This window comes from Elephas maximus, chromosome 1 (assembly GCF_024166365.1).
Source record: "Elephas maximus indicus isolate mEleMax1 chromosome 1, mEleMax1 primary haplotype, whole genome shotgun sequence".
In the NCBI taxonomy this organism is placed as follows: Eukaryota; Metazoa; Chordata; class Mammalia; order Proboscidea; family Elephantidae; genus Elephas; species Elephas maximus.
The window spans coordinates 149134395-149148478 of record NC_064819.1 but is presented as its reverse complement, the minus strand read 5'-3'; the positions used below and the strand labels follow the sequence as shown (position 1 = coordinate 149148478).

Below are 14084 nucleotides of genomic sequence, written 5' to 3'. Positions count from 1 at the left end.
ATGCTTCAAAGGTCAGTGGAGCAAGGGCGGGGGTTTGGGGACTATGGCTTAAGGGGACTTCTAAGTCAATTGGCAAAATAATTCTATTATGAAAACGTTCTGCATCCCACTTTGAAATGTGGCATCTGGGGTCTTAAATGCTAACAAGTGGCCATCTAAGATGCATTAATTGGTCTCAATCCACCTGGATCAAAGGAGAATGAAGAACACCAAGGTCACACGATAACTATGAGCCCAAGAGACAGAAAGGGCCACATGAACCAGAGTCTTACATCATCCTGAGACCAGAAGAACTAGGTGGTGCCCAGCCACAACTGATGACTGCCCTGACAGAGAGCACAACAGAGAACCCTTGAGGAAGCAGGAGAACAGTGGGATGCAGACCCCAAATTCTGATAAAAAGACCATACTCAATGGTCTGACTGAGACTAGAGGAATTCCGGCAGTCATGGTCCTCAAACTTTCTGTTGGCCCAGGACAGGAACCATTCCCGAAGACAACTCATCAGACATGGAAGGGACTGGACAATGGGTTGGAGAGAGATGCTGACAAAGGATGAGCTATTTGTATCAGGTGGACACTTGAGACTGTGTTGGCATCTCCTGTCTGGAGGGGAGATAGGAGGGTGGAGAAGGTTAGAAACTGGCAAAATCGTCACAAAAAGAGAGACTGGAAAGAGGGAGAGGGCTGACTCATTAGGGGGAGAGTAAGTGGGAGTATGGAGTAAGGTGTATATAAGCTTATATGTGATAGACTGACTTGATTTGTAAACTTTCACTTAAAGCACAATAAAAATTATTGGAAAAAAAAACTACGAACATGTACTTTTACCACCCACAGTGTTTTGAGAAAAGTCGTGAGGATTAAAAAGAAGCTGTTTAGAATTGTGGTACTGTTTTTATCTCCTGGAACAGCGGCTCTGTGTAAACATAAAGTCATGGCATTTGGAGGAGGAAAGAAAATATGATGGAAACATGAACTGAATGGTGAGTTAGGTGGAGTATTGAGGACATGGGTTGTGCAAGTGGTTAATTAGTTGTCTGTCTTGATTGGGATTTTGGAAAACTTGGGAAATTCTAAGTTGTTTTCCAACCTGAGAGCTGACTTTCTGTTTTGACCTGGACAAGCCACTGTACATTCCGTAAAGAATATTTGAGAAATAGTCAAGAAAGTTTCTTGATAAGTGTTAGTTTCCACATTCTCTTTCAACTTTTAGCGCAGTATCAGAGATTTTGACAGTTACCCAAACAGAACCAGAGAGCAAAATAACCATTATTTCTATTCTATAACACTTCAGAAATGGACCTCAGAACACTGTATGTTAAATGGATTAAATAGAATGTTGGTATTAAAAAAACTAGGTGTAACTCTCCTAAATAAATGACTTTGTATTAAGATCTAGGCAATAATTCTACAATATTTGTTTTTCTGTTCATGCAATATTAGTGAATTTTTATCGAGCATTGTAGCAGACGATGTGGATGCCCTGCCATGAGTTCACCTGCAGCTACAGTGGACAGTCCCCGTGCCCACTGGCATCCTCTCACCTTAAGTGTCTTCATCTCTCTGCTTCTCTCCCTGGAACCAGAAGACCTTGCTCATCCCACATACAGAGCTGTTGAAAGTGCTGGAAATTAATGCCCCCAGGGGCAATACTTAATCAATGAGGGATAAGAGTCAGTGAATAAATACTCTAGATTCTCCACCACTTGGTGGAACAATTCTGAAGCATGTTCTTCAGAATGTCCTCAGTGGGACTGCACTCGTCACCCGCACTGGCAATCAGCTCATTGACGCAACTTTTATTGGCATTTCTCTCTTCCCTGCCTCACTTTCCCCTCTTGGACTTACTGGGATGACCTTCGCAGTTCCTAACCCAGGGTTCCCTTAGGTTTGCTTTCAGGGGAACATTGATGAAGACAAACACACACTTTGAGTAAGGTACCACATCAGACCAGAGAAGTTCTGAAGTTCTACTAATGGAGACAGAAGGGACAAAGAAAGATGCACTACTGGCAGAATGTGCCCAAGTACTATGAACTGTATGAACAGTTAAAGTCAAAGAAAGGAGAGGTAGTTTCAGTGTGGAATGAACAGGACCACGGAGGAAGCAGGAGAAAGTTAGGACTTGAATGATGAGTTGGAATTAAATTATTGCTCTACAGGGTTGGGAAGATAGCATTAAGCCTGTGATCTGGGGCTGAAAAATAGACTGATTGCAGGGGAAGAGAAAGGGGAAGGAATTAACAGCTCGAATGTTGGCATTGGGTCACATCCTAAAGGGGATTAGGAATATAGACTTTATACATGTTATCACACTTAATCCTCCAAATAACCATACAAGGAAGATATTCTCATCTGCAGTTTATACAGTAGAAATTTGAAGCCCAGACAGTTTAGTTGGTTGGCTCAAGCTAGTAAATGGCAGCTATAGATTCTGAATCTATATGGGGCCGATGTTGGAAAGTGGATACGAACACAACTGGTTGAAAAATGAAAAATGAAACAGTATTTTATCTGACTATAGTGTAAAAAGAGCATCATTTTCCCCATCCACCCATATTCTGGCTTATTATTTGACAAAATTAAAAAAACCCTGGTAGACAGTTTTAATCATGATTACTCAATAGCCTCACAAGAAAAGCCTGAGAGACCTGGGAGCTAATGCCACCAGTTCTAGGACACTGCATTATTTTTTAGATGGGGAGACAGTTAATTTCCATCCCAGTAGACACTTAGACACTGTAACAGGTATCAGGACTTTGATTTATATTTAGTTTCCACCAGCATAAACAGCTTGGGTGTGGTGAATTAGTCTAAAAATATGTCACCTAATACTCTTGCTTAAGAGAGTGGACTTGATTAGGGTGGTTTCTTTAATTGATCTTTACCCCAGACCTGATCTTAACCCAGTAGTGGAAGAGATTGATGACTGTTACACATTTGGAGAGTAATTAGTAGTAATTTTCCTACTGGGGATGTAGTTGGCTCTGTTTAAAGCAGGGCTTCAGATAGGTTTGTTCTGGTTTCACCCCGTGCTGAGAATTTGCATTTTCACCCCAGATATACTGAATTAGCATCTATATTTTAACAAGATTTATGTATAAGAATCACCTGGGGATCTTGTTAAAGTGTAGATTCTGATTCAGTATATGTGGGTGGAAAGGCTAATTATCAGCAGGATGTCCAACCAGAATGAACCAGTTAGAAGCCCTGGTTTAAAGTGATGTCAGTTGCTAAATAGGTGTCATACAAACATGATGGGCTAAGCTCTTCTCTTTTAATTCAGAAACTTCGAAAACAAAAAAAGGTAAAGAGCAAAGGCAATAAGCATTAAATGAGATGAAAGCAAGGAAACCTGCAGTGTGGATTTTATGTTTCTTTGGGATTCAAATGATTTTCACCTACTTAATTTTTTTTTTTTTTTTTATTGTGGTAAAATACGTTTAGCATAGAATTTGCCCTATTACTTTTTTTGTGCTGGCCGAGTGGCAGGGAAGCCTGCAGGCTTTGAGGCTGGGCTCTTCCACTGGCAACAAAGTCTATGAGTTTTCTCTCTCTCTCTGTTGTGGTATCTATATCAGTCACAAAACATTTTCTATTTAACCAGTCAGCCTATGAGTTTTGATGATATGTAAAGGTTGTCCTCATAAATGTTTTCCAAAAAGTTGCCCTAGAGGATGGCTGCAAAAAACCCCCACTAGGAACACAACTGCACGTAAGCAGAGGTACCAAAAATTGCACGTGTAAGTGCAGACGAATGTTCAGGACCCTAGCCTGAATTTTAAAAATTCTTCATTGCCTCAAGTGTGGCATGCAACATTTTGAGAAGGAAAGATGGAAGAATTGGTCATGAAGACAAATGAATAGAAGCAAATGAAGAAAATTAATATTTGATTTAATTACCTTATCTCACAATAATAAATTATGTAGAAAAATACGTATTTGAATACTTAATATTGTAGTGGTTATACAATAAAGTGTGTTTAAGAAATTTTTCCATTTTAACAATTTGTAAGTGAACATTTCAGTGGTATTTGTTATATTTGCAACAACATGAAACTGTTACCACTATTTCCAAAAGTTTTTATATCTCTGAACAGAAGCTCTACTCAGAAGCAATAATTCTCACCCCCCTCTCCTCCTAGCTCCTGGCAGCCTCAAATCTGCTTTCTGTCTCTATGTATTTGCTTATTCTACATATTTTATATAAGTAGAATCGTACAATATTTGTCATTTTGTGTCTGGCTTATTTTACTTACCATAATGTTTCCAAGGTTCACCCATGTTGAAACATGTTATTAGAGCTTCATTTTTTTTAATGGACAAATAATATTCCACTGTATGACTATATAACATTTTCTTTGTTCATTCATCTGTTGAGAGACACTTGGATTGTTTCCATCTTTTGGCTATTGTGAATAATGCTGCAATAAACATTGGTGTACAAGTATCTGTTTGAGTCCCTGTTTTCAATTCTTTTGAGTGTATGTCTAGGAATAGAGTTGTTAGATCATATAATAATTTGCTATGAGTCAGAATCAACTTGACAGCAATGTTTTTTTTTAATAGTAATTCTAGCAACATCATGATAAATGGAGAAAAGATTGAAGTTGTCAAGAATTTCATTTTACTTGGTTCCACAATCAACGCCCATGGAAGCAGCAGTCAGGAAATCCAAAGACGTATTGCATTGGGCAAATCTGCCCAAAAGACCTCTTTCAAGTGTAAAAAGCAAAGATGTCACTTTAGAAACTAAGGTGTGCCTGACCCAAGCCCTGGTGTTTTCAATCATCTCATATGTCTGTGAAAGCTGGACGATGAATAAGGAAGACCAAAGAATTGATGTCTTTGAATAACGGTGTTGGTGAGGAGTATTGAATATACCATAGACTGCCAGAAGAACCAACAAGTCTGTCTTGGAAGAAATACAGCCAGATTGCTCATTGGAAGTTAGGATGGCGAGACTTCATCTCGTGTACTTTGGACATGTTATCAGGATGGACCAGTCCCTGGAGAAGGACATCATGCTTGGTGAAGCAGAGGGTCAGCGAAAAGGAGGAAGACCCTTGATGATATGGATTGACACAGTAGCTGCAACAATGGGCTCAAACATATCAATGATTGTGAGGATGGCACAGGACTGGACAATGTTTTGTTTTATTGTACATAGGGTCGCTAAGGGTTGGAACAAACTTCATGGCACCTAACAACAACAACAACAACATAGTAATTCTATGTTTAACCTCTTCAAGAACTATCAAACTTTTCCACATTGGCTGTACTATTTTATATTCTCAGCAGCAATGTACAAGGGTTCCAATTTCTCCACATCCTTGCCAACATTTCTTTATTTTTAATTTTTTTTTAATGATCATTGTCCTAGTGGATGTGGAGTGGTATTACACCATGGTTTTGATTTCCATTTACTCTTAAATGGGGTTAATCTGGATAATAATTTGTCTGGAGATATTGTAATTCAAATGATTCTACTTATTAAAAATGAAAGAAACAACTTGAAAGAGTGGTGGAATATAAAATATAACTCTAATACCCTTTCTTCAATTCTCAATCTTCCCTTCCACTCTTCAAAGGACGATGAAGATGAAGAGATAGAAGGAAAAAAAATAAATAAAAGAAAGAAGTGAGAAGTAAGATTTGCTTTTCAAAAAAACCTGTTGCCCCATAGGGTTTCTAAGTAGCAGCTGGTGGATTCGAACTGCTGATCTTTCAGTTAGCAGCTGACCTTTTGGTTGACCGCTGTAGCTCTTTACCACTACACCACCAGGGTTTGCTTTAGTATATTGAAAACATTCGTGAGAATTAAAGAAAAAAAAAGCTAAAATCTATTTAATTTTTTATGGGCCAGTCACTCTTCTAAGCACTTTACCTATGAGGAAACTGAGAAACAGGTTGAGTAACTTTGCCTAAGGTGAATCTGGCATGAAACCCAGGCATTCTGGTTCAGTGTGTGCTCTATACTCTCTTGCTTCGATAGTGCCAATAACAGCAGTTGTGAATAGGTCTTCTTATGTGCTGTCTGTGAAAGGCATGATTATTCTCATTTTACTGACAAGGACACCGAGTCTTCAAAAAATTAACTGGCCAATTAGCTCAAGATCAAACAATATAGATGATGGAACACAGATTTTAGCACAAGTCTGTCTAATTTCAAAACTTCTGCTTTAAGTGCTATGCCGCCTAAAGCGATGGGTCAAAAGGGTTACCAAGTAGCTTTTCGGAAAGAGGTTTCACCTTTCTGTCCTAAGAGTTGGACTTAGAGTACAGTGCCATGGCCAGGAGACCTGGTTAACACAACTGCTGGAGCCCCTGGAGCCTGGTCTGTGGTGTTCTGGTGGGCAGGGCCAGTCCAAAGGAGATGCTGATGGGCACAGGGTTCCAGGAGGACTGAGCTACCTTGCTACCTGATGTGGCTTCCTCTGGGAGACTCCAGTAAGGTAAAGCTGCTTCTGGAAAGGATTTAGAGTCCAAAGAAGGAGAGGGATATGCCAGGCTTGTTAGGAGGGTTCCTGGGATTGATTGAGCCGTTTCAGGCAGTCCCTGGATTATAAACAAGTTCTGTTCCTAAATTTGTCTTTGAGTTGAATTTGTACATAAGCTGAAACAGGTAGTTTGTATCTAACGTCAGTCAGTCAAATGTTTGTCTTAGTATATAGCATAGAGTGTACTTTTCAGTGCATAAAGAAAACATTAAAGAAAATACTTCCAGATAACACTAAAACATTTTTAACATAATAATACAGTAATAATAATAATGTTTTAATTGTGTCGCAAAATAGCACCCATTAGTTATCATGAACCATTTTATGTACCTTGGATTTTTAATGTAATATGCTTTATGGGGTTGTTTGTAACTATGGGGATTGTCTGTAATTAATTAATTCAATGAATATTTATTGATCACCTACTATGTGCCAGGCATTGTGCTAGAGTCAGGATGTAAGAGAAGTACAGTTCCTGGTCACAGCCTAAAGGGGGCCCAGTGATTTGAAGCATACCCACTTCCTGGGTGCCTGGGATTCCCTGCCAGGGTAAATAGGAACTCTACAAAGAGAGAAAGAACTAATGAACTTAAGGTGTTTTGCAGTGGCTTAAGTATGTCTTCTTGGGATTTGACCTTTAGGGAAGCCTGGAACTCATTTCTAGACCAGCGTTCTTAGATGACACAGCTCCTGTGTTAATCATCTTTGCATAACCAGTCTGTAGCCAAGTGTCTAACATATAGTATATAATCTATAATTGGTTGCTAACTACATGAATGAACGAAATCAAACTTTTCCCTCTGACAAGGGAAGACTCAGAGACAAAATTCCCTATGACCTCCAAGGTGTTCAAGGGGGTGTACTTTTCATTGTCTCTTTCTAGGGGTTTCCCAATACGCCATTATAATTCAATCCTTAAGGGTCATAGTTTTCATTTCCTGAATGTCTCTTTCTTTTTCCCACTTTACCTGCTTTTTTATTATTCCATTTCTTTTTTTTCAGTCTTTATTTTCTCTCCTCCTCCCCTTCCCTCTAAGCAACTTCTATCCCCACTGAAAGCTGAAACTTAACAATTAATTAGCCATTTTAAGTGGTCTATTTTCCCCTCAAAATGTAATGTGATGTCTCTTCATTACTCAAAACACCCTTTACGATGACTTCTTGCTATTCATATTTGCCAGTTGGGATGTTAACAGTGGAAAGTACACCTTTAAGTTTTTTTTTTAAATCGTTGGTTTAGAGCAGTGATTGCTAAGAGTGGCTGATCATTAGAATTACCTGAAAGAGATTTAAAAATCCAGACTCCTGGGCCCTTCTCTGGAGATTCTCATTCAGAGAGTCTGAAATGGGGCTAGGAACCTGTGCATTTAAGAAACACCTTAGGTCATTCAGATAGTTTGGGTTTGGAAACGATCATTCTAATGAATTCCTGGCATGTTATTATTGTGCTGGGGAGGATTAAGCTGAATGAATGAATAGTAACTGCTCAGGAGAATCTCTTAGAAAGATTACCTCTAGTGAGTCCCACTTGGAAAATGTACTGTTTCCTTTTGGTTTGTACCATGTTTATTTTTTCTTTTGCTATCTTCCTCATCACTTTTTCTTTCTGCATATATCATTAATGATTTTTATATATGTAAGATCAGAAAGCACACAACAAACTCTGATCCAAGTTTTATGATTTAATTAGCTGCATTTATTGGACTTAGTTTCCTAATTATTCCTGACTCACACATACCTATCTCAACTACAGATATTAATCAGGTATCTAATTCACTATATACATGTGTAAGGTCACTATGAGTCACAATTTGACTCAGCGACAGTGGGTTTGGTGTGTTAGTCATGTTTGGTTAATGAACAGAGAAGAATATTGAGGTCTGCCTCAAGGAGCCCAGGGTCTATTTCATTTGTTAGATTATCAAACCCATTATCTCCTACTGCCACCATATTATTGTTGTTGTTAGCTGACATTGAGTTGACTCTAATACACGGCAACCTTATGTATAACAGAACGAAATGTTGCTCAGTCCTGCATTATCCTCACAATCCCCAACATGTCCAAGTCCATCGTTGTGACTACTGTGCCAGTCCATCTTACTGAAGGTCTCCTATGCCCTCATTGGCCCTCTACTTCATCAAACATGATGTCTTCCTCTAGTGATTGATTCCTCCTGATGATGTGTCCAAAGCAAACAAGTTGTGATCCGTAAGGATTCTATAGGGTAATTTTTAGAAGAAATATCCAGGCCTTTCTTCCTAGTCTGTCTTAGTGTGGAAGTTCCATTGAAACCTGTCTACCATGGTGATCCTGCTAGTATTTGAAACACGGTGGCATAGCTTCCAGCATTACAGCAACATGCAAGCTACCACAGTACAAAACAAACTGACATATGGGTGGTGGATTACATTATTACTTTACACAAAATCATACCACTGGAGATTTATTATATTTTTGGTTGTTTTAACTTTTATTACCCTATTGTTACCACAAATTGCGGATTTGAACTGCGTGCCGTAAAGCCAGTGCTGAGACAGGAGGAAGGTAAACAGCAAGAGGGCTTTATTGAATACCAATATCCAAGAGACAGAGGGGATAGGTTCCTGCCAAATTCTGTCTGCCCCAAAAGGGCTAACTGGAGGGTTTTATAGGGAAAAGGTCTGGGTTTAGAGATTTCCAGGCATGCTGGTTCTTCTTTCAGGTGGACATATTGATGAAGTGACCTATTGTCGATGTCTTGCAGGTCTCTTGATGCCATCCTGGTTTTGGTCACAAGATGGGTCCAAGTTTTGTTCAATTATCTCAGATCTCGATGGTATTGCACATTGTTCTGCCCCCTGGGAGAGGAACGTGGCTTAATCAACAAAAAAATCTTGATTACCTTGTTTTTCTACAAAGGAACAATCATGAGACAGATTCCAGAGCAAGTAATTGACATTTTCAAAGACTAAAGATTTAATCACAGGTTATATAGTTATACTAAAGCACTAAAAGAATATACTTTCTCTGCTTCACTATCTCTGGGGGCACACATTCACTGGTAAGGCTATGACTAAACTAGGGGTCAGCCGCCTAGGTTCTGTGGCTTACCGTCTGCCTTGTGGCTACCATAGTGAGAGATTGACATGAGTTCCTCAGCTGCCTTCCCTCAGCACCACTGCAGCAAAGGTGGGAGAACCTTGTCTTTGCATTTCTCAAAGGTTTAGCTGAACACTATCCTCCTGAAGTAAATAAGACTCTGTACCCAATTAAAACCATTTTCACTTGCTTAAAGTTTTCCAATGAAACCGAGTTACATTTCAGTCGAAGTGAACCCAATAGCTATTGTCAAGACAGGGGATAATGTTGCTGAATGGCCTAAGAAGAAATAATTTAGGCATATAAACATGAAATGTAATCCTTTAGTTAAAAAAAAAAAAAAGAAAATCATGCTAAGTCAGAAAAAGGAATCTTTTTTTTTTTTAATGCAAATTCATTGCTCTATAGAAGATCCATTAAGGGTAACATAAAAAAAATGATCATAGGTTTTAAAATTTGCTTTCTATCTATAAGAGGAGGTAGAAACAAAAGGTTTCTATAGTTTTGAGAGGAGAGTTAGAGAAAGTTTACAAAACATTGATGCAAGTTTTTCCCTGCTCTTTGACTTACTGGAAATCCCGGTGGTGTAGCAGTCAAGTGCTACGGCTGCTAACCGAAAGGTCAGCAGTTGGAATCCACCGAGTACTCCTTGGAAACTCTATGGGGCAGTTCTACTCTGTCCTATAGGGTCTCTATGAGTTGGAATTGACTCGATGGCAGTGGGTTTGGTTTTGGTGGGTTGACTTATTATCCATTTGTTTCTTCTTTCAATCATAAATCATTCATCAAACATTTATTGAGTATGTACCTGGAATTATAGAATGAGTGGTATACTATATCTGTTCTCAAGTAGCTCAGAGTCTTGGATGAGATGGACATGTAAACCAACATTAGCAGCACAGTGTGATGGGTGTGTAATGGAGATATATATACACAGATAATGAGGAGCCTGGAAGACAGATGCCCAACCACTTAGCTGGGGTAGGGTGTGGTCTTAGAGGAGGAAACACTGGATTGAGACATAGAGATTGGATTGAAAGACTAAAGAAAAAAGAGAAACCTGTTGCCATCAAGTCAATTTTGACTCACAGGGACCCTATAGGACAAAGTAGAACTGCCCCATAGAGTTTTCCAGGAGCAGCTGGTGAATTCAAACTGCTAACCTTTTGGTTAGCAGCCAAATACTTAATCACTGTACCACCAGGTCTTCTGAAAGACTAAGTCAAATAGAAAAGAGGGAGAAAGGCATTTCATTCAGAGGGAACAGCATATATAAATGCACCGCATTCCCAAAAAGCAAGTTGCTGCTTAAGTCTTGCTTAACTTTGTTATCTGCTCTTTTCCTTATGTCCCTTTGAAAGGTGGGGTAACCAGAGCAGCACATAATCCTTCAGGCTGCAAAGGTAAGAACAGAAACACTCTGCACCTTTAGGGCCTAATGAAACCAGTGTTGGGCCAAGCCAGGTGTGCGGGAGGAGGCATACACCTTCTCTCAATGTCATTTTTATTTCCAGGGACTATACTCCTGGCACTAAATGGGTATTAAATGCATATTTTTTGAATTTGATTGAATTTATTTGATAGTTTTTTTTCCCTTGTGATGCTAACCAGTTGCCATGAATGGATTTAGACTCATGTTGACTACATGTGTTTCAGAGTAGAACTGCATTCCATAGGGTTTTTGTGGCTGTGACCTTTGGAAAGTAAGTCACCAGGTCTTCTTTCCAAGGCACCTCTGGGTGGGATCAAACGGTCAACCTTTCGCTTAGTCAAGTTCGTAACCATTTGCACCTCCTTATAACACTAAGGAGGCAATCAAACAGAGTACAACACATATCTTGTTTGCTACAGGTGAATCTACCATAATCAAGTCTCACCTGAGATATTTCTCTTATAGAAATGTAACTCACTATAAAGATGTTATTATGGGGTCAACATTTCATGTCAGTATATTTTAAATCCATAGAGCAAAGGGAAATGGCGTTCCCACTGCAAACCGAACCTTCCCCCTCCCAATGGTGTGTGCCAGAATTTGCACTCATCAATGATTCAACTAATTCCCCATCAGTAAGACATCTAGTCTATATCACTGTTACTTTCTGCTAGGAGAGGAAATAAGCCTTAAGTCTCTGCAACTGAGGACACACATCCATTAAGGAAGTGTTTACTGGGTACCTGCTTCATGCTGCGCTAGAGAGGCTGTCTGTGATGGAGTGTGTGGTAGAGTTTTTACTAAGATGATTGCAAAATACCTCCCATCCCCGTACTCACTCCCCCTTGCAATGTGACTCCAGCCACTCCTCCTATCCAGAGGTGGTGTCTATTTCCCCTCTCCTTGAATCTGGTCTGGCCTTGTGGCTTGCTTGACTGAGAGAATGCAGAAGTGACGTGCAACGTTCTACATTCAAGTTCATGCCTTAAGAGCTGGGTTGTGGAGCTTGTGTTCTCACCCTCGAGGAATGCTGCTGTCAAATAAGGAAGCTTTGAATAGCCTGTTGGAAACCACTGGACAGACAATATCAACTTTCAAATATTCAGGTGAGGCTATCTTAGACCATCTAACCCAGGTGAGCTCCCAGATGACTACAGCTGGGTGAGTGACTCCAGCCAAGATGAGCAGACACTTCTAGCCAAACCTAGGTCAAATTGCTGACTTAGGAAATTGTGAGAAAATACGGAATTGACTTGATGGTAACTAAAAGCAACAGGAAAATAAAAATACTAATTTTAGGGTGTTTTGTTATACCTTAATAAATAACTGATACACTGATGATTTTTCTCTGTGCAGATCTCAGTGTCTTATTCTGGGATCGAACCAGAATCTATGATATTGCCTTCTCAGCACTTCGCCATACACAGTGGGATGAATTGATGGCAGCTGCTCATTCATTCGCACTCACATGCTTATTATTTGCATTTGTACTCAAAGGAGCTCTGTTCTCTAGGACAGAACTACTTTAAAGCTCTTCAGGAAGAGGAATAGGGGTCCATCACATGCAGCCAAATCGAGCTGTATTCTATTAAATAAAGTCACAGAGATGAAAAGCTAAAAGGACCTGGGAAATCATTTAGTCCAACTCTTCATTTTCCATTCCACGGTGAGGAAATAATTGGCCCAAGTTCTCACAATTCTTTAGTGGCACAGTCAGGACAAGGACCCTAATCTTTCCACTACTAGTTTAAAATGCTTTTCAGTTGAACATACAAATATGAAATTTTAGACTTGACCAGCTTTTTAGCAAGAAAAGTGGCTAAGCATTTCAAGGTATAATTTTGGGCTCACTAGAAGAGCCTTTAAAGAAAAACATGCCTCTGGAAACCAGGTGCTCCATATCTGAAACTGGGGCTGTATGAGCATTCCTACCACCAAAGGGTCATTAATTGGTTAAATAATCCTTTAAGTAATGTTCTTGGTGCTGAGCACAAAGATGTGGATAAGATAATTCAGATGCTCAAAGAACTCAAAGTCTAGTAGTAAAACATCTGAGATGGTAAACTAGATTTTTAACATTCTTTTGCAGTTGCTTTACGCTTTCCACAGACACACTGCCTTCACTGCTTCACAGAAGGGATGACAAATAGTGCAAGAAACCCCCGTTACCATAGCCCATCTTCAGCAGTTTTCAGCGTTCTGCTATTCTTGTTTCTTCTAAACTTCACCTACTCCCTGTTCTTTCCTTGAAGATACATATTTTTTACAGTTTATTTTTTTAGGTAAAATTTATTTCATTGATATGCACAAATATTAGCTGTACAATTTTGACAAATGGATACATTTGGGTAACCCACACCCCATCGCAATATGAAACGTTCACTTTTACCCCATAAAACTCTCTTGTTCTTTTCCAGCTGATGCCCACCTATCCCTGAGGTAACCGTTGTTTTGATTTTTTCTCATCTTAGACTAATTTTTCCTGTTCTAGAATTTCACATGCATGGAATATAGTATGTGCTTGCTTGTGTCTGACTTCTTTAGCACAGCCTAATGTCTGTGTATTCATTCATACTATTGAATGTATCAGTAATTTCTTCCTTTTTCTGTCTGCCAGCTGGAAGCTATGCCACCAGTATTTCAAATATTCATCAGGGTCACCCGTGGTGTGCAGGTTTCAGTAGCATTTCCAGACTAAGAGTGGGAAGACCTGATGATCCTCAAGTTGTCCCGCCTCCTACTTCCCTGATCTTGCAATTCCCAATCAGAATGTTGTATTTTATCTCAATAAATATGCTTTTGGAACTCAACCATTTTGGAGTATTTGGTTTCACTTTGTGAGATCAGACATGTCCATGGTTTGAACTGTCTTGAACCTTCAATACACCTCTTTACTTTTATTTTTAATAGAGTACGTGTTCTTACTTGTTGACACAACTGTGAAAGAACTATATGATGTTTATGACATTTTGTCATCAACATATTTTTATAAGTAGATTTAATTGTAGTGCTTAGGAGAATTACACACGATTCAAATCTAACAACCCCCAGCTCTCTGAAATCTGAAACT

The 14084-nt window shown here is 39.3% G+C and overlaps 1 long non-coding RNA gene across 1 annotated transcript; it reads left to right on the top strand.

Annotated features, from left to right (window-relative positions):
• Positions 1–6081: 6081 nt before the first annotated feature.
• Positions 6082–13812, top strand: LOC126071170 (uncharacterized). The gene is made up of 5 exons (XR_007516332.1): positions 6082–6458; positions 9248–9431; positions 10944–10985; positions 11877–12120; positions 13632–13812. It is a non-coding gene; the product is annotated as an uncharacterized LOC126071170 (long non-coding RNA).
• Positions 13813–14084: the final 272 nt, after the last annotated feature.